Source organism: Halichoerus grypus, chromosome 8 (genome assembly GCF_964656455.1).
Source record: "Halichoerus grypus chromosome 8, mHalGry1.hap1.1, whole genome shotgun sequence".
Lineage (NCBI taxonomy): Eukaryota > Metazoa > Chordata > Mammalia > Carnivora > Phocidae > Halichoerus > Halichoerus grypus.
The window spans coordinates 59,668,007-59,691,617 of record NC_135719.1 but is presented as its reverse complement, the minus strand read 5'-3'; positions in this window follow the sequence as shown (position 1 = coordinate 59,691,617).

Here is a 23,611-nt window from a genome sequence, read left to right as displayed (position 1 = left end):
AGTTCTTGCCCCTCTCTATTCTATCCTCTTCAGAGAACAGGGAAATCTACACAAATGCAGATTTGTATGTGTCATTGCAATGCTCATAACCATTTGAGGAAGATCGAATAGCTATAGGATTAATGTCCGAATTTACTGTAACAAATGCTTGCTCTTGCTTGTGCTCCTATTTTCCTGTTGGCTTCAATTCATGACCTCTTATACTCCAACAACACAAAATGAGGCAAAGTGCACCACATATATCATTGCTTCATAGCTTTGTGCCTTCTCTGCCCCAAACACTGTTTTTCTCTTCTTTTCAATCAGTAACACCTACAATCAGTTCTGCCATTATATGACATATGTGTTCCTAAAAAACACTTCTGTGCAAAACTGCACAATAAAAATCCCCCAAAATGGGGTTAGGAGCACAGCACTCAAAAATTTCCCAAGTGACACATACAAAGATAAGAGAGGACCCTAATAAAAACAGTAGCATAGCTTTATATACGTTAGGGTTAAGAAGAACACAAATACTATGATAAATATGGCACTCCACTTGGAAAAGACCTGAAACTTGCTTGCAGAAATGGGCAGAAGAGCTGCAGCCTAGGAGTTATCATGAAGCAGCAGAAGGGGGGTTATGTGAAATTGGATGGACAGCTGTAATACCACATGTGAATGGGTGTGGCTTTTAACACCCATAGTAAACTGAGGAAGCTGTTAGATGTTTGCAGTGTGTGCATGTGTTCATTTTGTTATTTTTCTGTAGCTTATTTCATTAGAGCACATTTTTCTGTGTTTCCTCAGTGGTTTGCATACATAAACAAAGACAAAATTTGTGTCATGCACAAATTATCCTTTAATATAGCAATCACAATGGAGCAAATTCACATCCTCAAGACAAGCTTTATAGCACTGCTGACTATACTTATCTTTCAAAAGATAAAAGGGTGGCAGGAAATATGAGCCTGGAGCATCTTGGAGTTCCAGAGAATAAGAAGGTGCTCAAAACAAGGAAAAAAGAAACAAAACAAAAGTATGTTGATGAGATTATGCCAAAGGGATGTAAGAGCCAATTGAAAGAGTTCCCAATGGCCAAAGCTGAAATAATTTGAACAACAAAATAAGATAATATTGAATTAAAACTCAGCATATAAGATAAATACTATGAGTTCATACTGATATAAATAAATGATTGAATAAATAAATAAATTGGAAGAGGAGAGATTAATTTCCTGTGCAGAATTCCGATTATTGATGTAGATATTCCACCCTTGAGGAGAGGAAGCATAACTGGGGGTTGGGAGTCAACTTTACAGTGGAGGAAACTGACAAATAGTACCCCCGCCAGGTGATCAAAGTCAACATTAACAGTCATAAGTTATGTTGATAGTATGTACCCTTGATGTAGTATGATGAAAATGGCACTTTACCTCTGTGGTCCTTCTCTCAAAAACTCATTACCCCAGTCTAATCATATGAAAAGCATTAGATGAATCCCCACAGAGGAACATGCTATAAATGACCAGTAAACCTGATAACTTTCTAAGATAGAAGCAAAGAAAGTCTGAGAAACCCAGAAGCAAGAGGAGCCTCTAAGGGGCATGATAGCCAAATGTAATGTGGTATCCTCATTGGGATCCTCAAATAGAAAAAGGACATTAGGTAAAAACTAGGAAAATCTGAATAAATTACAGACTTTAGTTAATAATAATATATCAATATTAGTTCATTAATTATAACAAATATACTAATGTAAAATGTTAATAATAAGGGAAACTGGGTGCAGAATGTGAGAACTCTGCACCTGTCTTTGCATTTTTTTCTGTAAATCTAAAACTGCTCTATAGAATAAAGTTTATTTTTATTTTTTTAAAAGATTTTATTTATTTATTTAATTGACAGAGAGAGAGAGAGACAGCGTGAGGGGGAACACAAGTAGGGGGAGTGGGAGTGGGAGAAGCAGGCTTCCAGCTGAGCAGGGAGCCCGATGCGGGGCTCGATCCCAGGACCCTGGGATCATGACCTGAGCCGAAGGCAGTTGCTTAACCAACTGAGCCACCCAGGCGCCCCTAAAGTTTATTTTTAAAAATATGGAAGAAGAAGCAACACATCTCTCACAAAACTCCTTCTCATATCCTATTCAAGCTAAGTCAGTCTGCCTCTGGATTTGCAGAGCACCTTTGTCTTAATCTTACTCTCTTATATATTCCATCATGGTGTAATCATGTTTCCTCCCTCACTATACCATCATCTTAAAGAAAGCAATCGGGCTATATGTATTTTTGGATGTCCGGTATTTAGCACTATTCATGTTAATAAAAGTTGCTCAAGATGCATATATGATATTGAAACAAACTGTAAATATTAACGATACATCTATTTTGTGTAACTCACATTTTCCCTTATAAGATATTAGAATGCCAAAGAATCAGATATATGTTATATACAACTGACTTCTCTTTTCAACATTTCAAAGTCCCTCCTTTTGTTGGGACCTAAGAGAGAAGTGAAAGTAAACAAGTGAGCCATATTTCCCCATTCGAAAACCCTCTGTCTTTTTTGTCTCCCCCACAGAGCAATAAGTTTCTGATTTTGACACTTTCATCTGCATTTGCCTCTGTCTTCTATAACAGCACGTCAATCTCAGAAATCAAAGTGGTTCTAAATAATCCATATGCCCAACATCTAAGTACTTCTTCATTGAACTGATGTGTTCCATTTCTAAGGTCTCTTAGGTGACCCTCAGGCAGGGAGCCCTAGGATGGTGCTGTTTGCAAATGATCACTTTAGCTCCTTGTTGGCGATAAGTCTTGACTTCTGGTTCATCTGTGTTACTTATCCTTAATCCAAACTTCCCTCAGGACCTAATGAGTTGACCAGACTGCCTGACTTATGGGGATAAGTGCTGGTTCAAACACTGGCACTCACTTTCCCTTCAAAAGCAGTTAATTTCAGGAAGAAAATATTGGCAACAGGGCACTTCTTATTTTAGAACAGCTGTCCCAAACAGGAAACCATATTAAAACAGGTAGCTGGAAAGAAACTGGTTCCTTTCGCATTTAACTGAAGAGACAGAAACTTCATGGTGAATATATTATTTGAAAAAAAAATTAATTTTACAGTGAGTTTATGTCTTTGGTGGATTTCATGTTCAGCAGAAATATCAAGTCATAATGATGTTTTCCCATAAGTATGCATAAATAAATAATCTCCAAATGACATCAAAGGCTGACATGCCCCAGAGGATTCACGCATAAGATGAGAAGTTAGACTCAGTGGTCTTTAAAATAAGTCTCTTCCAACAAGAGAAGACCTGATCCCAAGATTCTGTATAGTCTATAGTCAGGATATCATATAGTATATCTGAATCACAATTTGAGGCAAGGTCAGAAAAAGGTAATGCTTTGAAACTGAAACTAGTGAAAATAGAACACATAGATAAGAATATCAGCAGAGGTGACCTTCATTGGAAGATAGTTTATATATATGCTCCTAATGGAACCAGAAACCAACATGTATCCAAATCATTGCCCTGAAACTTACAAAGGAACTGTACATAGGGACTGGAATGTATGTCCTGGTCAATAGATAGGTGTGTTCTTAGGTAGACTATACCTTGGATGAAATATAACAGCTTTAATTTAATAGACATTATTGGTATTGGACAAGGTACTGTAGGGCAAAGAAGATATAAAATGCTTCAATACCATCCTTGCCCTATTTCCATAACGTAGAAACAAGCCTCCAGTTAATTATTCTGTTAACAGTGTACCTTAATACAGAAAATAAGGACACTGTGGGGAACTCTGGACATAATAGCTCTGGTGACTAGAAAGATATTCCACAGTGTAAGCAGTCTGGCATTTTGGTTTACAAATCAGCCAGCCACTTATGAGTTTGGCTAAATGAGTCAGACACTGAACATATGATCATTCTTGATGGAACAAATTAAAACAAGTTTTTATATCTGAAAAGCTGAGGTGAGACCTGGGACCCATGGTGACCCTGTGAAAGGTATAGGCACGTCTGAAGCTCATCCTGATTGGCAAAGTAACCTCATCTTTAATATCATTGTGGTACAGTATTAGCTTCATCTTTAGTACTGTCACTAGCGCAAAACATCATCTCTCTCAGCTATGTCTGTATTTGACTTTGGAACATATTAACATTCTGGGGAGTACATTTTTCATCATGGCTTAAATATATAGTGAAATCATTTTTCCGTAGTGACTATTATTTCATTATTAATCAAGAGAGAATGAGAAAACAATACGGGAAATGGTAGGACCAGGGGACAGTGGATTGAGATAAAAATTCATCCCAGATAACCTACAAACCTGATAACACTCTCAAAGAAAGACAGTGGGTTCTTGCAACTTTTCAAAATAAAACTGGAAAAAGTAATTTTAAAAAAGGGCAGTGTACCTCTATCTATTTATCATCTATTTTGCATGAGCATACCTGAGTTAAGCATATTTCTTTTAGACTTCACAGACTTAAAATTATAGTTCAGAGAGTATACTAGATCAATAACTAAAGCAAAAGATTCAGGAGGCAGATATTATTTGGATAAAGGGATATATGCTTCCTGTCTTTCAGATCAGAGCCCACAACTCTGAGTTTCTAACCTCATGACAGCATTCAACATACTACAGAGGAAAAGAATAAATCCTAAACCTGTGTGACATCACTCCTTCTAGATGCTCTCTTTATCTTTCTGGGCCTACATTATTTATCAAGGAAGAGGCTCTCTGAGAATTCGATGCAAGTTTTTTGTGATGATCTGGACACTGGTTCAGGAAAGAGGAATAATTTCCTTGTTGATTCAATTAGGGATGGATGAGTTGCTTTGAAATATGTTTGTCTCTGACTACTAGTCATTTTCTTCAAAGATCCTCACTGTCAATAAGAATTATAACCTCTGAAATGTTTTTCTCTAATGAAGAAGTATTTTCATTTTGATAATGCAACATGGGATTAGAAAGACTCCTTAATTGACTTACTTTCTGGAGTTTTGAAATGGTTTTGAAATTCTTCTCAGAATTTTATTCATCAAAATAAAAGCTGGGTTGACCTTTCCTGTTTGGGTTCACTTAGTTAAGCCAGTCACCAAGGGCTTCCCTTTGTTGTAGTTTTGGGCAGACCCCTTTGGGCTACTGACCTGAAAACAGCCTACAAGTTTACACTGCAGATTGCAGTCAATTATCATATTAGCTCCCAAACCCTGAGTATTTATTATGCTACAGATGTTCTGTAAGTATTTCATATCAATTATGTACCTCAACCTCACTACAACCCAATGAACAATTATCTCTCCTTTACAGGAGAGAAAATTGAGTCTCAGATAAATATCAGTGGTTTTCCAAGGTCTCATAACGAACTAATGATAGGGCCAGGATTTGAACTGAGGTCATTAGAACCCAAAACATGTACTTTTGGCCAACATGCTGTACCTACTTCTAGTGTACAATGTTATAGGAATATTTAAAGACCTAGAAAACTTGTTTTGTCTCTCTAACAATCTTCGTTTCTCCTCTGACTCTGCCACCTTCCCTAAAAACAAAGCATACTCGGCAAAGACAAGTACCTAACAAGCAGGGGCTAATACTTATGTGACATGCCATATTTCATCAAACTAAGATGCGTAGATTGTAAGATGCACCGTTATTTTATATACTTTGGGAAAGAGAAAAGGCTACCAATTAAATTGACACTATGTTTTCTTATCATTTCGAATTTTTATTTTAATTTTTTTGAAAAAGCTTATTTAGCCTCTACAAAACATTGTTTTTTACAGCCTATCATCCATATGTGTACATGAAAAGAAAAATACTTTAAAAAGTGGATACGATATTTCTAAAACTTCTTTATATTTATAGTCTCACTCTTCTGAATTCTTTTTTACTTAGCTATGACTGTGCTTTTCCATACAATAGCATCCTTTATGCCATCAAGTGCATTGAAGATTTGGCATTTTTGAAATCCATAAATAAACTAAAAGCCATTTGTTCCAGGCTCCTAGGCTTGCTCTGCAATTATGTAGAGCTGGCTTAGCTTTGGGAATGATGCTAAACATGTCTAATTATCCTCTCTCCCAGCACACAAGCATTTGGTTTTTAGGGTGTTTCATTATTGTCCCCTTGACTTTTTTCCAAGTCCTGATACCTATTCTATAGGTTTTGATATTAATGCTTTTATGTTCTTTCAAGCATGCAAGCCAGTGGTTCTAAAACTTGAGTGCGTATCAGAATCACCTGGAGGCCTGTTAAAGCAGATTGCTGAATCAGATTTGCTGCTTCAGTTAAGTCTGGCGTGGGGCCTATGAATTTGCATTTCTAACAAATTCCCAGGTGATGTCCGTGCTGCTGGGTGGGGAGGCAAACACATTTTTAGAACCATTGGTATAACGAATCTCAACCAAACCACTGCCATGCTGACAGCCATTGTAAGGCTTCACTTTAAGAAGCAGTCTGATTTTAGAAATATTAAAATTTAAAAAAATACACGTCTTTGAATTGATGAAATGTGGTGAATCCCATTTTCCTGCTAACTTGAGCTATAATATGTTCATTCTAACTGATCATCAATTGACTTGTATTTAATCTATTCATACACTTATTCATAATATTCTCTGCTTGTTCCAAAGATTAATTGAAATGGTTTCTCTGATTTTAGTTAAGGTTTTCTTCCTCCTAATGTTTTAGGCATGGAATGATCTGTAAAATATATGTATATTTTATATTGTTATAAACATATATAAACATACATATATTTATATACATGTAACATATAAGCATATTTATATGTTTATATACAATTATATGCACATACATAGAGCAGCTCAGTCTATATGCCAAACCCTACAGGCTGACAAAAGCTGTCTCTGATAAGGAATTCCACTGCTTCATGATGGAGCCCTCTTCATTTCCTATTACTAGAAAGCACTCCTTTGGGCCACCTGGGTGACTCAGTTGGTTAAGTGACTGCCTTCAGCTCAGGTCATGATCCCAGGTCCCACGTTAGTCTCTGTGCTCAGTGGGGAGCCTGCTTCTCCCTCTCCCTCTACCCCTCCCTTGCTCCTGCGTGTGCCCTCCCTCTCTCTCTCAGTCTCACTCTCTCTCAAATAAATAAATAAAATCTTCAAAAAAAAAAAACAGTTGGTTAAGAAAGTACTCCTTTATATATATGAACTAAAGGGCCAAATAATCAGCCAATATTATGAGATGATTTAATAAAGAATCCCATGAGATACGTGACTATACCTGGACATCAGATACTTCTCTCATTTTGAGAAAACACATGAGAAATATTTCTATCTAGTCCTGATATTGGGAACATTTGTGTTTGTCCTAAATATTTTGTTTAGTTTTGTTTTTGTAGGTAAATTTGTAACTGATCATGTTTCCCTTTTTTCTTTTGCTCCCTGGTAGCTTAAAGTCAAGTTTTTTTGTTTGTTTGTTTGTTTGCAAGCTTTTAGCAAATGGCAGGCTGTGCTCTCCCTTTGTTCCTGTACCCTTATGACCACTCAGATCTCCATTCTCTACATTCAGACCAGGCTGATCACTACTGTATAGATGTTAGTTCCCTGAGTGAGGCTGAGGCTTTCTCACTGGGACTCACTCAGTCAATCGGGTCCCAGAAGAAAGACTAAAGTCACTTTATCCATCTGAGCCTGAGACTTTCTTAGACTGCATATGACTCTGCAAGCTGCATATGACTCCTGGGATAGCTGGGTGCCCACTGTCCACCAGAGATGTGGTGGGTGCATTCCATTGGCAACCTTGAGCAGGTTACACCCACCATATGTACATTCCTCAATGCCAGGTGGCCACCCTGGACCCAGGTCCTCCCTCTGGCCACCTGTCTTCTCCAGTCCCTTCCATGTTTCTTCCCCATCCAGTCTTCCTCCCTCCCAATCTTTCCACTCTGATCTCAGAAACCTTGTTCTCTGTTTAATAAGCTCCTTTACCTTCTTCATCAATCATTTCCTTTACCTCCTTTCCCATCAGAATCCTGTCTTCTTCTTGAAGGAGAGGCAGCTGTTTCTCTCACTCCAGGTGCCTCAGAATCAGGAGGTAAGGCCAGCATCCTCCTGGTAAATACCCCTGTTCATTGATATGTGTGTCATTTGGCTTAACTGCTCTCTCTATCTCCCCATTCCTGTCACCTTCCAATATTCCACTTACTCCTCATTTGCTGAAAACAGGAGCACCCGACTTACAGACTTTTCCCCTCATCTCTTTCCTGCTGTTGTTCTGGGTGACTTCAGTTTGATACTGATGTTGTACCGACACGTTTGCTGCTTAATTCTCTGACTGGACAAGATGAAATAACAGAGTGGATTTACCCTTCTACCTGAAAAAAATAAAAACAATGGTTTTCCTCGTATCAGTGAGGTCATATGATACATGTCTTTCTCTGATTGACTTATTTCGCTCAGCATAATACCCTCCAGTTCCATCCATGTCGTTGCAAATGGCAAGATCTCATTCCTTTTGATGGCTGCATAATATTCCATTGTATATATATACCACATCTTCTTTATCCATCCATCTGTTGATGGACATCTTGGCTCTTTCCATAGTTTGGCTATTGTGGACATTGCTGCTATAAACATCGGGGTGCATGTACCCCTTTGGATCACTACATTTGTATCTTGTTTTCAAGACATTAGGTATTAGGCAATAAAAGACAGGGATCCCTGAGGAATGGGAAGCAAATGAGTTGAAGTGTGTGATTTCCCAGCTAGCTTCCTGGAGAGAGCTCCCAGGTTGTGGTGCAGGGAGAGAAGACCCAGGTAGACCGCAACGGTCTTCCTGAGTTGAGAAGATGGAGTTAGCCAGGTAGGTCAAGGTGGCTGGAGGTTCATAAGACAAGATAACAAAGAGGAGAGAGTTTTCCACAGAAAGGGTTCTGGAGATCTGAAGAGTCTTCCTCAAATCTTCAGCTGAGTACTAATTAGCGTGTGCATGTTACAAAACCTGAGGCTTGGGAAAGAACCAACTGAAAGGATTAGAGGAAATACTCTTCAGAGTACACATGGGTGGCAATGGTTCCTGATCCCATTCCCACGAGCCAGAAAAGAAAATGTCACAATTCATGGGGCATTCATGAGAGTACTCAGAAGAAAAAAAATAGTCTTAGACTAGACTGTACTCTGGTCCTCTCTAACAAAGTTTAAAAGCAAGATCTAAAGGGATCCAACTATTTATAAGAGACTGCACTGTATCCCAGAACAAATTTCAAATATATTTAGAGCAATACAAAAAAAACTAGCACTTAAAAATGTAAAATTCACAATGTTTGCATTCCAATCCAACATTACCATGTATGCAAAGAAAAAAGAAAATATAACCCATGATGAGGAGTGAAATCAATCTAATTGAACTATCCCAGAAATAATTCAGATGATAAAATTATATTCAAGAACATTAAAATAGTTATTATAACTATATTTCATATGGCCAAGTAGCTGGAGAAAGGATTGAACATGCTAAGTAGAGACATTCAATGTATTTAAAAAAACCCATATAGAATGTTGAAAGATAAAAACCACAATGCCTGATACCAAACAAACAAACAAAAAAAATGTATTGCAGGGAATTAACAGATTAGGCATAACAGAAGGGAAAATTTTGAACTTTAAAATATAGCAATAGAAACTATGCAAAATAAAATACAGACAGAAAAGTTCAACATAACTTTTTAGAGGGACACAATTCAACACAAGGTGACAGGACATAAGGACAATACACAATAGTCAAATGTATTTCTATATATTGGTAATGAAAATTAGAAATTAAAGCAATAAACAATACATTTATGATAGCATCAAAACTATGAAATATGTAGGGATAATTCACATGTGTAAGGCCTGAACAATGAAAACTTCAAAATTTTGCAGACAGAAATTAAGGAAAACATAAATAAATGGCAACATATACTCTCCTGGGTCACTCACTGTCAACAGCCTTCCAATTGGCTTCCTTATCTTGAACTTTTCCCGTTTTTCTAATCCCATCTGGCTTCTGAAAAACTACACTCCCCAAACATCACTGACCTTGGGACTTCATTATTCCCACTTATACAAGTGGAAACTTGAAGATCGTACTCACTGGGAACATTAACTGTACAAGGAATAACAACTAATAGTAATAAAATAATATCGACACTTCCTTTCTATAGAACCTTAGACTTTAGAATGCATTGTCACATACATTTTCAATCCTCAAAGGTGTTCTTATCCACATTTCATAGATGAAGGAACAGAGGCTCAGAATACTTGAATCGCATTGAATATTCACATAGTAGTAACAGATCATGGCTTTCCATTCTTTTATTTTCCCAATCCAATGCTCTTGCCTGCACTCCAAGCTATACCATAACGAAAGATTGTTGTTGTATTTTATTTTTAAAGTGCCAATGACTCAGTTCTTAAATGGAGGAAATCATAGAAGCAATCAGAACTGGTGCTGCATAGAACTGCACATACGTCCACTGAAATGAATGGAGTAGGCGAGCCTTTCTCTAACGGACTGGCCATTCAGATACAGGTGATGAAAGTGTTAATGCAGCATCAGGAATGCAGTTTCGCACATAGCAAAACCAGAACATCAGCTATGCCTATCACAATATTTAGAAAAAGACCATAGTGGCCATCTTTGCTTCTTGGCATTTTTTCTCATTTTCTTTGTTAAGGAAAAAAAATCAACAGGGTCTATTTCATTTGTCCATTTGTTTGAGAGAGAAGTTGCTTTATTTTCAAAGTTATAATCAGTAATCTTGAAAATAGAAACAATACTTGTAACTGACCAACACGTTTTTTTTATAGAGGTAAAGAAATCCAATGAATGCATTCAAAGTTTAGTTCCAAAGCAGGGAGTGGTATTTGTCCCTTTATTTGAGAGCCCTGGGCTGTCCCATTACCCAAGATGCATTATGAAGCTGGAATGAAGACTGTCTGTACTTAACTGAGGAAGAAATAGTAACCTACAGTTTGATCTGCTATAGGTGACATTTGCCCTGTTCACTAGGGAACAGCTCTTTAAAGGATTTTGAGAAATAGCTGCCAACAGCCTTAATTTAATAGCTGTGCTGAACTACTGGGGAGCATCCAGATGCGGAGCCATCTGTGGGAAATAAAATCCAGCCAAAGGAGGAAGCTAATGGTTACCCTGTGGGCCTAGGATTCTTGGCTTGAAGAACTCGGTGTGTCTGTCCTTTGTTTAAGGGGGTTACCAGCCTAATTACTCGCATGTGGGTCAGCAGATGTTTTCCCATTTGAGGCACCTTATACTACATTGTCTCCTTCAAACTGTGGTTATTTGTCATATTACAGAAAATAGTGAGGGGCAGGAGTGTTTGTGGGTATAAACTTACAACACTGCATGTAGCACTAAAGTTTGATAATGAGATGAACTGAACTTTATTTCAATATTGTGACTTTCTCTTTCTTTGTTCTTTCTCACTTCAGCTATCACCTTCCCCATGGACACCATGGAGAAGGTGATACAAGTCTCTAGATACAAGTCTCTATGCAGACTTGTATTATTTCACCAGAGCAAAGTATGTTTTCTTCTGCAGCCACATGGAGGAACTAAAACTCCCACTCCAGATAGGAAGCAAATTTTCAGATCCTTCCATGTTTGCCAACTTGCCTAACAGACTCTAAATCATAAGATGATTAGTCCAATCCATATTACTTTCTGCAAACAAGTCATTAGGGCAAGGTTTGGGAAGAGTGGGAGGAATTTAAGAGCAAAATAAATGTAACCATGATACAAGAGGCAAATGCAGAGACCCAGAGGCCTGGATATCTGAGTTCCAGTGCTAGCTGTCACTAATTTCTAGGCAGTTCACGTCACCTCTCCAGGCTTCAGTTTCTGCATTTGCTAAATGGAGGGCTTGGACCAGATGAGCAACTGGGCCTTGGCTTTGACATTGTACATTTTTGTGGGATATGGGCAATCTTATAAAAACAGATAAGGATTACAAATGAGCATTCCCTCAAATACAACAGTCCATTTTCATGAGTGAAACTAGAAAAGCAAGTAACTAACCCCAGAGAGGTGGCAGAGCCAGGGGAAGTGACCATCTCAGCACACAGGCAGCTAGACCCAAGGGAATCATCACTGCCTTCAGACAAGCAGTTGAACTCTGAGGGAGGAGATCTAATCAGATGAGGCAGCTCAGGCTGCCTGTGAGCAAGTCAGGGCCACAGAGTTGAAAGGTCTGTACAAGACACACACACACACACACACACACACACACACACGCAGAGTAAGATTTTAGGCAGGCTCCTTTTTATGTGGCTCAAGCTTGGAAATCAAACCACTATTCTCCCAGAGCAATTTTTTTTTTCTCTCCTTCAATAATTAGGAAAGCAGTTTGCTAGTCTATATTGTTTCTTTCTTTCCTTCCAGTGCCCACATCTCACTTCCAGCCTGAGATTATTTTTTTTTCCAGCCTGAGGCTATTAAATGGCAGTTATGACTGGTAAGGAATTCCATACCTCTAATTAGCATAGACACCCACATTGATGGGTTAGAAAGGGAAAGTTCAGAAAAATAACTGCACAGTAAGATCCCATATCCACTACACTTCTTCTCTTGGATGGAATGGCTCACTGGAGAATGATTTTCATCTGCTCTCATCAAACTCACATGTGCCATATTTGCCCCAATCTCTCTTCCTCTACTATTTTGAAAATCCTATCCACAGTGTTTTTCTTGAAAATTTCTTCTCCTGCATCTACCTGTTCAGATCCAAGAACATTTCTTTAATTTTTCTTTTCCTCTTTGAAACAGCAACAACGGTTATAACATCATTTTTTAGGAGTTTTGTGTACAAGTGGTCATGCATGTTTGTCTGCAGAAATCAAGTTAAATCAAATAGTCAAATGCTTGCTTCTATCTGCTTTGTGCTGTGAGGTGGGTGATCATACTTCCTACAGTCCCCCTTTAGGAATTACCTTTTCTTCCTCCCGTCCTTTCTGTAGTCCCCCACCCCTCAACAGTAATCCTCTGTTTCTTGAACAGGTAATTCACAAAAATGGGTACTTGGATGTTTAATTTACAAATGCAAATGGATCAACCTTATTATCTGTAAGGGAAATAGAAACTAAAATTATAATGAGATAGCTATATTACCCATTAGAATGGCTAAAATTAAAAGAATTAACAATAAGAAGTGTTAGTAAGTTAGCAAGGTGATGGAGAATAGAACTCTCATACACTGTTAGAAGGAGTGTAAAGTGGTAAAAATTACTTTGAAAAACTGTTTGATAATATTTACTTACATACACACACACATATATATGTATATATATACATATACACACACACACAAGAATTAACTAATGCTACATATAACAACATGAATGAATCTCACAGACATGAATGAAAAAAGCCAGGTAAAAAAGAATATATACTCTTGGGGCGCCTGGGTGGCTCAGATGGTTAAGCGTCTGCCTTCGGCTCAGGTCATGATCCCACAGTCCTGGGATCAAGCCCCACGTCTGGTTCCTGGCTCAGTGGGGAGCCTGCTTCTCCCTCTGCCTCTCCCCTGCTCGTGCTCGCTCTCTCTCCCTCTCTGTATCTCTGTGTCTCGAATGAATAAATAAAATCTTTAAAAAAAAAAGAATATATACTCTTAACTCATTCATGTGAATTAAAGACAAAACTATATTGATAAGAGTCAGAATAGTGGTTATCTTTTGTCAAGGAGTGATGGTTATGGTTATTGATTGTGAAGGAATATAAGGAAGTTTTCTCCAATGTTGGAAATATTCTCTGTCTTGATCAAGGTCATAGCTACATGAGTGTACTCTTATGTATAAGTTCATCCAGTAGCACACTTAAAGATAGTGCATTCTGCCATTTATTGTGCTATAATATATCAATAATGAAAAAAGGCAAAAGTAGTTTGCCCCAGGCAGTAAATGTAGGAGAGCCTGGTCATTTTACTTGTCATGTATCATGTGCTAAGTCAAATGGTACATAATTATCTTACTGGCAATGTTTTAAATACACTGGATGTTACCTTCTAATGACTGTACTTCCTCTGATATCTTGTGGATCATATTTGGAAGATCTTAGGACACTGAAAAAAAATATAGGAGTAGCTGCTCTACAATTAAGAAGTGCTTTTAGTTTGAGTACTCAACTAGGTAACTGAGAGAATCTTTCCAAATGGTTCAACAGTACGCTGACACTTATGCCATAATTGTGAGCACACGGGTTCCACTTACAATAAAAGAAAAAATAATAAAAGGAAGAGCATTAGATAGTGAACATCACTCAATCAAATTAAATATTTACTATTAGAGTAGACAGTGTTACAGGAGCTGAGGTGATTCAAAGATGAACAGGACGTACTCCTGTTCTCAAGATGCTTACACTTGCTGGTTGTGGGAAGCAGTTATGTGTGGAGATAAGTATCATTGAAGGAAGAAATCATAAGAGCTAGGAGAGAGGCATAAAATATTATAGGGTCATAACTGAGAAAATGGGAGAAGGCTTCCTGGATTGAATCATTCTACCTGAGCCTTGAAGGATGGGAAGAGATTTCACTGACGTAAGTGGGGAAATGGAAGGAGAAAGGAACACATTGTTATTGAAGGAAAACAAAGCCAAGTTTGATATGACTACCTTTCAGCTACTCTCATTTTGAAGGTCCCCATCTCATGTAATGGCCCACTTGTGCTGACAAGTGTTCTAGTCGGAACCTGGTGGCTGCCTTCCCACCAGAAGCATCTGACCTCGCTGCTTCTGCTCCAGATGTTGATATACGAGAGTTTGTGACATGGGCAGTGATGGGTGCTCTGTAATGTCACTCCAAGACCTACAACAGATTAGTGGAAAAGAGACCTTTGAACATGGACCCCTGGCACCTCTGCAGCACTTAAGAGCCCTCATTCTTCTGACTTGGAGATAACTTACCAAAAGGCCAAGCATGAGATTAATTTATTGCCAAACTGGTTTTAAAGTGAGAGCAAAAACAGACTTTAGCATTTGTTTTTTCTAATTTACCATGAGGTTGAAGTCCATCTCTTGCAATAAGAAATCACTCTTGTGGACAACTGGGGTGAGAATCTCATCCTGTGTCACATTTTATGAGCTCAAAAGCATGAGGATAAGAGTAAGTCTTTCAACTTAACTTATTTGACTAAAAAGATATTTGATCTTTTGTTAATTTCATAGCAAAGACTCTTATGTTTCTTATTTTCCTTTTTTCAAAAAGGATCATGAAACTTCACATGGATAAAGGCTCTCTTGAGTTATGTAAGGTGATTGCTAAATTTATCTTCCAGACAGTGGTATTTTTGATAGAGTATTAAGTGCTCAATTTGGATGAGATGTCAGGACATAGACAATGTAGGACTGTCATGGACGAACCAGGATATATGGTCTCTTATTATAGAGAGAAAAATGTAAGGAAACAAAGTAAATTTTCAAACAGTGCCTTAAAATAAGCATCATTTTTGGAAATCACCATTGAAAATTACTACTACTATTAGACAAGCTAGTTCCCCACAGTTTTTGAAGAGAAAAGAGCAAGTTTCACCTCTCACATTATATTTCATTGAAGAGTTAGAATCTCATTTCCTATCCTTGGCATAGTTTAGTATCTTTGTGACAGTGAAATATAGGTGGAGCTCTGAAATAATGATTTCTGGTGCCTTCTTTTTGCTCCCTGAAAGAGAGCTTCTATCAATCAGCATGCTTCCCATCACCATAAGATCTGGTGGGGAGGTGAACAATGCAGGGCATCATACACCAAGGTTTTTCTAATGTAAAATTCATCATTTAAATATTTAGAATCATAAATGTTTGACTAAGTTTAATGTGCCCTATTATATTGTAACCATGTATTCTATGCTTTAGTTTGTACTCATCCTATTTTTTAAAAAAATCACTTTAAATGTGGATGCTTTCATCAGCTGACAACACAAACTAGCTAACACACACACACACACACACACACACACACACACACACACACACTTATATTATTGATTGTGGGAAGCAGGTGGATCACTGTAGATCCCTCAGTATGCAGAGTGATATGGACCTGAGCCCAAATTTATTGATCATTTGACCTCTATAAACCCCTGCTCTGACTGGTGTCCCACAGATTGGCATTTTGAGTCTCCAGGAATTAGTGTCAATTTAGAGCTATTGTCCAGTACTCCCCTTCCTCAATGCATAGTCACTCTGGTAAATTGCTGTAGCCCCATTGGAGAAGACAGAAGGGGAATATATACACACCATAAATTGGTGGTGGTGTACTAGGGTCCTTCCTCGAAGGGATCCAGCCTCCCTCTCATTCAAGGGGCTTCGGGTTTGTAAACTGCCCCAGTCCCAGGAATTTGTGACTCTTTATTGTGGTAATACAAGCCAGACTTTCTTATTACCAGACTTAGAGCTTTCCCAATTATACCAGCCAAATCAGGCTTTAGTTGTCTGCCTATCCATTTCAGTTCTAGTTAGCCAATTTTGATCTCTGTGGGTCTAACTATTTTGATTATTGCTTTGACTCTGTTGCCCTTCATAGTAACCATGTTCACATAGTTTTTGGTGATTAAATGCCACCATTTGGCCTCTGCCACCCATAAATTCCTCATCCCTGTTGAATTCAGGGATCCCCATTTGATGGTAGCATTTTTCACTATCATTTCTGACCTACAGAGAACAGCACCACAGAGCTCTTCAAAAATGATAAGACACCTTTCATAAATTCATAAATGTAGTTCTCACAGCTTTGATCAAGGAAGTATACTCTAGAACTTCTCAGAAGACATAGTGAGAGGGTGAATGGAGTTTTTACATTAGCATTCCAATCTCCCTAAAGCTTCATGTACCTTTTAAAATCAATGTCCCAAAGTTACACTGTAAGAAACTAAAGAAGAGCAAAGTAGATCAAGGTAAGTCAAAAGAAGGCTGTAAAAAGAAATAAATATTTAAAAGAAATAATATTAAGTATTTAAATTAATAATGAATTATGTTGGGAAGACAACCAATTGAGAAAATTAACGAGTGAGTACTGTGCAGCTGTAAAAATGAATGCTGACTATCATTATATAATACAATGAAATAATCTTTACAACATATTGGTAGTTGAATAAATCAAGGTGAAAAAATGTGTATATATTATGCTTTTATTTATTGAAGAAAGAGGAGTTTATAAAAATATACATGTATTCTATTATTTTATAAAATAGTGGAAGAAAAACATTAAAATTGGGAAAGGACAGAATAGGTGGAACAGATAGGAATAGAAAGCAGAATTTTTGAATATACTTTGCTTTAGGAATTTGACTTTAGAATATTGAAAAGAGTTTACATAATTATAAAATAAAATTGAATTAAAGATTTTTTTAAAAAATTCAAACTATTTTGAGTAATCGTATTTTTATTCATAGTGTTAGTGTTTTTATTATCTTACTGTTATATATGAGACATGTATTGTGAGATAAATGAGTAATTATCTTGGTGTCATTAATAACTATGATTTTTGTTATGGGAAAAAGGATATAGATATGTAAGATCAATAAAGCTAAGTAAAAATATTGCATTTCTGAATTTCAACTGGAAGTATCAGTATGAATTTATTGTGTATTTTGGCTTTATTAAAAAATACAGAGTTTTTAAAGACTTCCAATAATGATGGAATCACTTTTCATGGACCAGCCTTCTTATTAATAACAACTTGGAAATTTGGACAAAATACCAAAAGCATCAGTTTGAAGACATTAGAGAGCTTTCAAGGCTGCCAGGATTTAAGGAGAACAAATTCCAGAGATTAGAAAAGCCCATGAAGTGAGATATTGTACAATATTTTTCCCTTTGAGGAATTTAATGGTTTGTAGTGAGTTTTGATTGAGAAAAGCAGAGCAAAAAGTGGTAGCTCTAGCTCAGTGGCTGGGAAGCTGAGATACAGTTTTGTTAGCATTGTGGTCCTGAGGAAAACTGGAATTCAGGGTGGGCCAAGGAGAAGGAGTACTGTTAATTTCAGACTTCTATTTAGGAATCTGTAGTGAGCTACCCCCAGGGGTAAGGGTAAGGCAGAAATAGACTAACACACAGAAAAGAGTACGATCAAATTTCAAAGAACTCATTCCCAGTCAAGGACTAAAGTGATTTGCTTTTTTTTTTTTTTTTAAGATTTTATTTATTTATTTAGAGAGCACAAGCCAGAGGAGGGAGGCAGAGGGAGAGGGAGAGAGAATCTCAAGCAGACTCCATGCAGAGCACAGAGCCCAATGTGGGGCTCTATCTCATGACCCTGAGCTCATGACCTGAGCTGAAACCAAGAGTGGGGACACCCAACCGACTGAGGCACCCAGGCACCCCTAACGTGATTTGCTCTTATTTTACCACCTGAGCAAAAGTAAAAATTGTCTCTGGAAAAAGATAACATCAACCAGAACCTCTAGTTATCTCTTTTATTTTTTATAAGCAATGTTTGTTATTCAATGAAAAATTGAGACATACATAATATAGGATTAAATGACCAAAACCTAAGATAAAATATTAGATAATAGAATTAGACCCACAGGTGATAAAGATAGAGAAATCAGATATGTCTGTAAAATAGCTGTAATTAATAAGTAAAAAAAAAAAGATAAAATAGAGAAAATCCCCAGAGAACTTGAATCTATCTCTATCTCTATCTATCTATCTATCTATCTATCTATCTATCTATCTATCTATCTATAAAATGTCAAACAGGGGCACCTGGCTGGCTCAGTCAGAAGAGCAAGAGACTCTTGATCTCAGGGTCATGAGTTTGAGCCCCAGGTTGGATGTAGAAATTACTTAAATAAGCTTTAAAAAAAGAGAGAAAAAGTATGAGACATGTGAGACATATGTCTAACCAATGTATAATTGGAGTCTCAGAATGAAAGGAAGAAGGATAGTGCAGGAATGATATTGGTAGGGATACTAGCCATAAATTTTCCCAAACCCAAAAGACATCAAGTCTCAGATTCAAGAAGCTTTATAAACTCCAAGCAATATAAATACAAGAAAAGTGTACCAAGGCACATGTTAGTTAAACTGCTAAAAATCAATGCAAAGAAAAAAAAAGTTTAAGCTATTCGAAAAAGAAAAAAGACACTCCTTTCAAAGGGGGAGCAATGAAATTTAAAGATGACATCTCAAAATAAATCATGGAGGCAATAAAAAAACCTTCATAATTCTGAAAGAAACTACCAACCTAAAATTCTATATCCAGTGAAACTATTTTTCAAACATAAATGTGAAATACAGACATTTTTGGCAAAACAAAAATTTGACATCATTCATCATTTTGAAAAAAATACACTTAAAATTGGTGAAACTTACAGTATGTAAATCACACATCAATAAAGCTAATTTAAAAAGAAAAAAATATTAAAAGGAATTGTTTAGGCAGAAATAAAATGATCCCAGAGGAAAACATGGAAATATGGGAAGAGGTGAACACTAGAAAGGACAAATCTGTGTGTAAATCTAAATGAATATTGGTTGTACAAAATGGTAATCTTAATGTTTTCCAGAATCTAAAATCTGAAGAGAATTAAAATTCATGTCAAAAGTAGAACAGAAAGTTCAGGCATTAATGTGTCCAAGGTCCTTATATTTTCATGGAAATGGTGAAAGTAGTAATTTATATTCATCTCCATTAACTCAAGGATACATGTTATATTCTTTATGGCAACCACTAAGAGCAGAGTAGGGAAACGTATAACTAACAAGCTAATATATTTTAATAAAAGATTACTCTAATAAAGGATTTGGACCTCTTTTTTATATTTATTACTAGGTACCTTATATTGTTGTTGCTATTAGAAATGACATTTTTAAAAATATTATTTCTAACATATTATTGCTAGTATATAGACATATAGTTGCTTTTATATACTAATTCATATCTAACCAACTAGCTAAATTCTCTTACCTAGAATAGTAATTTTTTAGAGTTTCTACCTGACAATCTTATCATCTGTGCATATTGACAGTTTTTCCACTTATTTTATGTCTTTTTCTTTCTCTTGTTTTATTATGTTTGTTGGTAATACAATGTTGAATAGAAGCAGAGATTCTGGACAACTGTGTCTTATATCTGATGTTTAAGGGAATCTTTACGTATGATATTTAGAGTTCTTTTTGTTAGATAACCCTTATCAGGTTGATGAAGTTCCTTTTAATTTGTGATTCACTAAAAATTAATGTATGAATATACAATTAATTATGAATATTATAAAATAAATTTATATATCTTCTCAAATCATTTCCTTTTTACTTATTCCCCTGTTAATGTAGTGAATTACATTCATAGTTTTTTTCTAAAGTTAAACCCATCTTGAATTATTGGAATAAGCTCAACTTGGTAATGATATATTTTTTACATATTGCTGAATTCCATTTGCCAATATTTTATGACTGTTGCATCTTTGTTTATAAATGAAATTGGCCTATAATCATTGTCTCTTGTATTGTCCTTATCTAGTTTTGATATCAAGATTATACCATTTTCATAAAATGGGAGTATTCATTCTATTTTCTAATTTCTGGAAGAATTTACATATGGATGAAAGAGTATACTTCTTGGAAGTTTTTAAAGCTTATTTTTAATGTCATCTGGTCCTGGAGTTTTCATTGTTGGAAGATTATATATTTATTTTCTTTTTATTTCTTGAGTCCCTTTGGGAAATATATTTTTCTAGAAATTTCTTTGAATTGCTTAAGTGATCAAATTATATGTTTTAAATTTGTTGATATGAAACTATTTTATTCTATTTTATTTTAATTCCCTAATATATTTCTAGTTTTTTTTAATTGCTACTATGTTTGGATTTTATTTCTTTTACTGATCAGTCTTGCCAGAAGTTTATTTGTCATTTCAAAGAATCAAATACTGTTTTTGTTGTAGTCTGTTTTCTATTTAATTAATTTCTGTTTTTTTTTTCTAAGATTTTATTTACTTATTTGACAGAGAGAGACACAGTGAGAGAGGGAACACAAGCAGGGGGAGTGGGAGAGGGAGAAGCAGGCCTCCCGCCGAGCAGGGAGCCCGATGCGGGGCTCGATCCCAGGACCCTGGGATCGTGACCTGAGCCGAAGGCAGACGCTTAACGACTGAGCCACCCAGGCGCCCCATAATTAATTTCTGTTTTTAACCTTAATCTCTTTTTTCTAGTTGCTTTTGTTTATTCTATTCTTCTTCTTCTAGCTTATTAGTTTGAACACTCACACTGTTAATTTTCAGCCTGTCTTCTTTTCTTATGTAAGCATTTAAAACTATACATTTCTCTGAAAGTACTGCGTTAGTTACATCCCACAAGTCTTGATATGTGGTTGTTCTTTTTCAGTTTGGTCACTCCAGTCCTCTTGTTTACACAACTTTCCAATGCCTTAGAAATATGAGTTTTGTAATTTATTCAGATTTGCAGTTGTTCTCAGTGGGAATGTTGGCCTTTTCTTTTTTTTTTTTTTAAGATTTTATTTATTTATTTGACAGAGAGAGACACAGTGAGAGAGAGAACACAAGCAGGGGGAGTGGGAGAGGGAGAAGCAGGCTTCTTGCCTGAGCAGAGAGCTGGATGTGGGGCTCAATCTCAGGGCCCCAGGATCATGACCTGAGCCGAAGGCAGACGCTTAAGGACTGAGCCACCCAGGTGCTCTGTGTTGGCCTTTTCTAAGTTAGTCCACCCTAAACAAAAGTAGAAGCACCACTAATTCTTTCTTCAACTGGTCACTTTTTTTTTTTAACAGACTTTACTTTTTAGAGTAATAGTAGTTCACAGGAAAATTGACAAGAAAGTACAGAGAGTTCTCATGTATTCCTCATGCCCCCCAAACACAGCCTCCCTCCTTATCAACATCCCCCACCAGAGTGGTACATTTGTTATGATCAATGAATCTACATCATTATCATCAGCAGTCCATAGTTTACCTTAGGATTCACTCTTGGTGTTGTACATTCTATGGGTTTTGACAAATGTAAACGACATATATCCACCATTATAGTATCATACAGAATAGTTTCACTACCATAAAAATCTTCTGTGCTTTGCCTATTCATCTCTCCCTCCCTACAACCCCTAGCAATCACTGGTCATTTCACTATCTTCATAGTTTTGCCCTTTCCAGACTGTCTTACAGTCAGAATCATGTAGTATTGTAGCCTTTTCAGACTGGCTTCTTTCATTTAGTAATATACATTTATGATTCCTTCATATTCTTGCATGGCTTGGTAGCTCATTTCTTTTTAGCACTGAATAATAGTCCATTGTCTGAATATACCATAGTTTATTTATCCGCTTACCTCCTGGACATCTTGTTTACCTCTAAGTTTCAGCAATTACCAATAAAACTATAAATACTTATGTGCAGGTTTTTATGTGGACATTAGTTTTTAACTCATTTGGTTAAATACCAAGGAGCCTAATCTTTGAATGGTATGGTAAGGATGTGTTTATCCAAACTGTCTCCCAATGTAGCTGTACCATTTTGCATTTCCTCCAGCAATGAATGAGAGTTTCCTTCCAGCATTTAGTGTCAGTGTTTTGGATTTTCACCATTCTAATAGGTGTGTAGTAGTATCTTCTTTTAATTTGCAATTTCCTGATGACATACAATGTTGAGCATCTTTTCACATGCTTGTTTTTCATCTGAGTATCTTCTTTGGTCAGGTGTTTGTTCATATCTTTTGCCTATTTTAAAGTCAGGTTGTTTTCTTATTGTTGAGTTTTATGAGTTCTTTGAAAATTTGGGTATTAGATATGTATTTTGCAAATATTTTCTCTTATTATGTGGCTTTTCTTCCCAGTTTTGATAGTGTTTTGACAGTGATCTCTGGAGGGAGATAGAGCAGAAGTTTAAAATTTTAATGACATCTGTCTTATCAATTATTTCTTTCATGGATCATGCCTTTGGTGTTGTATCTAAAAAATTATCACCAAACCCAACGTCATCTAGATTGTCTTCTATCTTTTTTTAGGAATTTTATATGTTTGTGTTGAGGTCTATAATCCATTTTAAGTTAAGTTTTGTGAAGTATGTAATGTTTGTGTCAGATTTTTTTTTTTAATATGTGGATACCCACTTGTTCCAGCACCATGCTAATCTGGTTGTTAAGTTGGTCCATCAGTTTATCTTAGTTCATTTTTTTATTGTAGGATAGTTAACATATAATGTCATATTAGTTTCAGGTGTACAACATATTGATTTGACAATTCTATGCATTATTCAATGCTTAACACAATAAGTGTAGTCACCATCTGTCACTATACAACATTATTACAATATTATTGACTGTATTTCCCTATTCTGTACTTTTCATCTCCATGACTTATTTATTTTATAACTGGAAGTTTTTACCTCTTAATCCCCTTTACCTAATCTGGTTTTCATTGTTAAAAGCTAATTTGGTTTATTTATAAGTCACTTGATTATTTTTTATAATCTTTTTTCACCTTGTTTATACCAACTTAAATAATTTTATGCACAGTCATCTTAAGTCTGTGTCTGACCATTCCAATATCTGATATTTGTCAGTTCAATTTTTGTAGCTGGTTGGTTCTGCTCTTAGTTATGGTGGCTTATCTCCTTATGTTTGTATTATTTTTTATTGTGAGCTT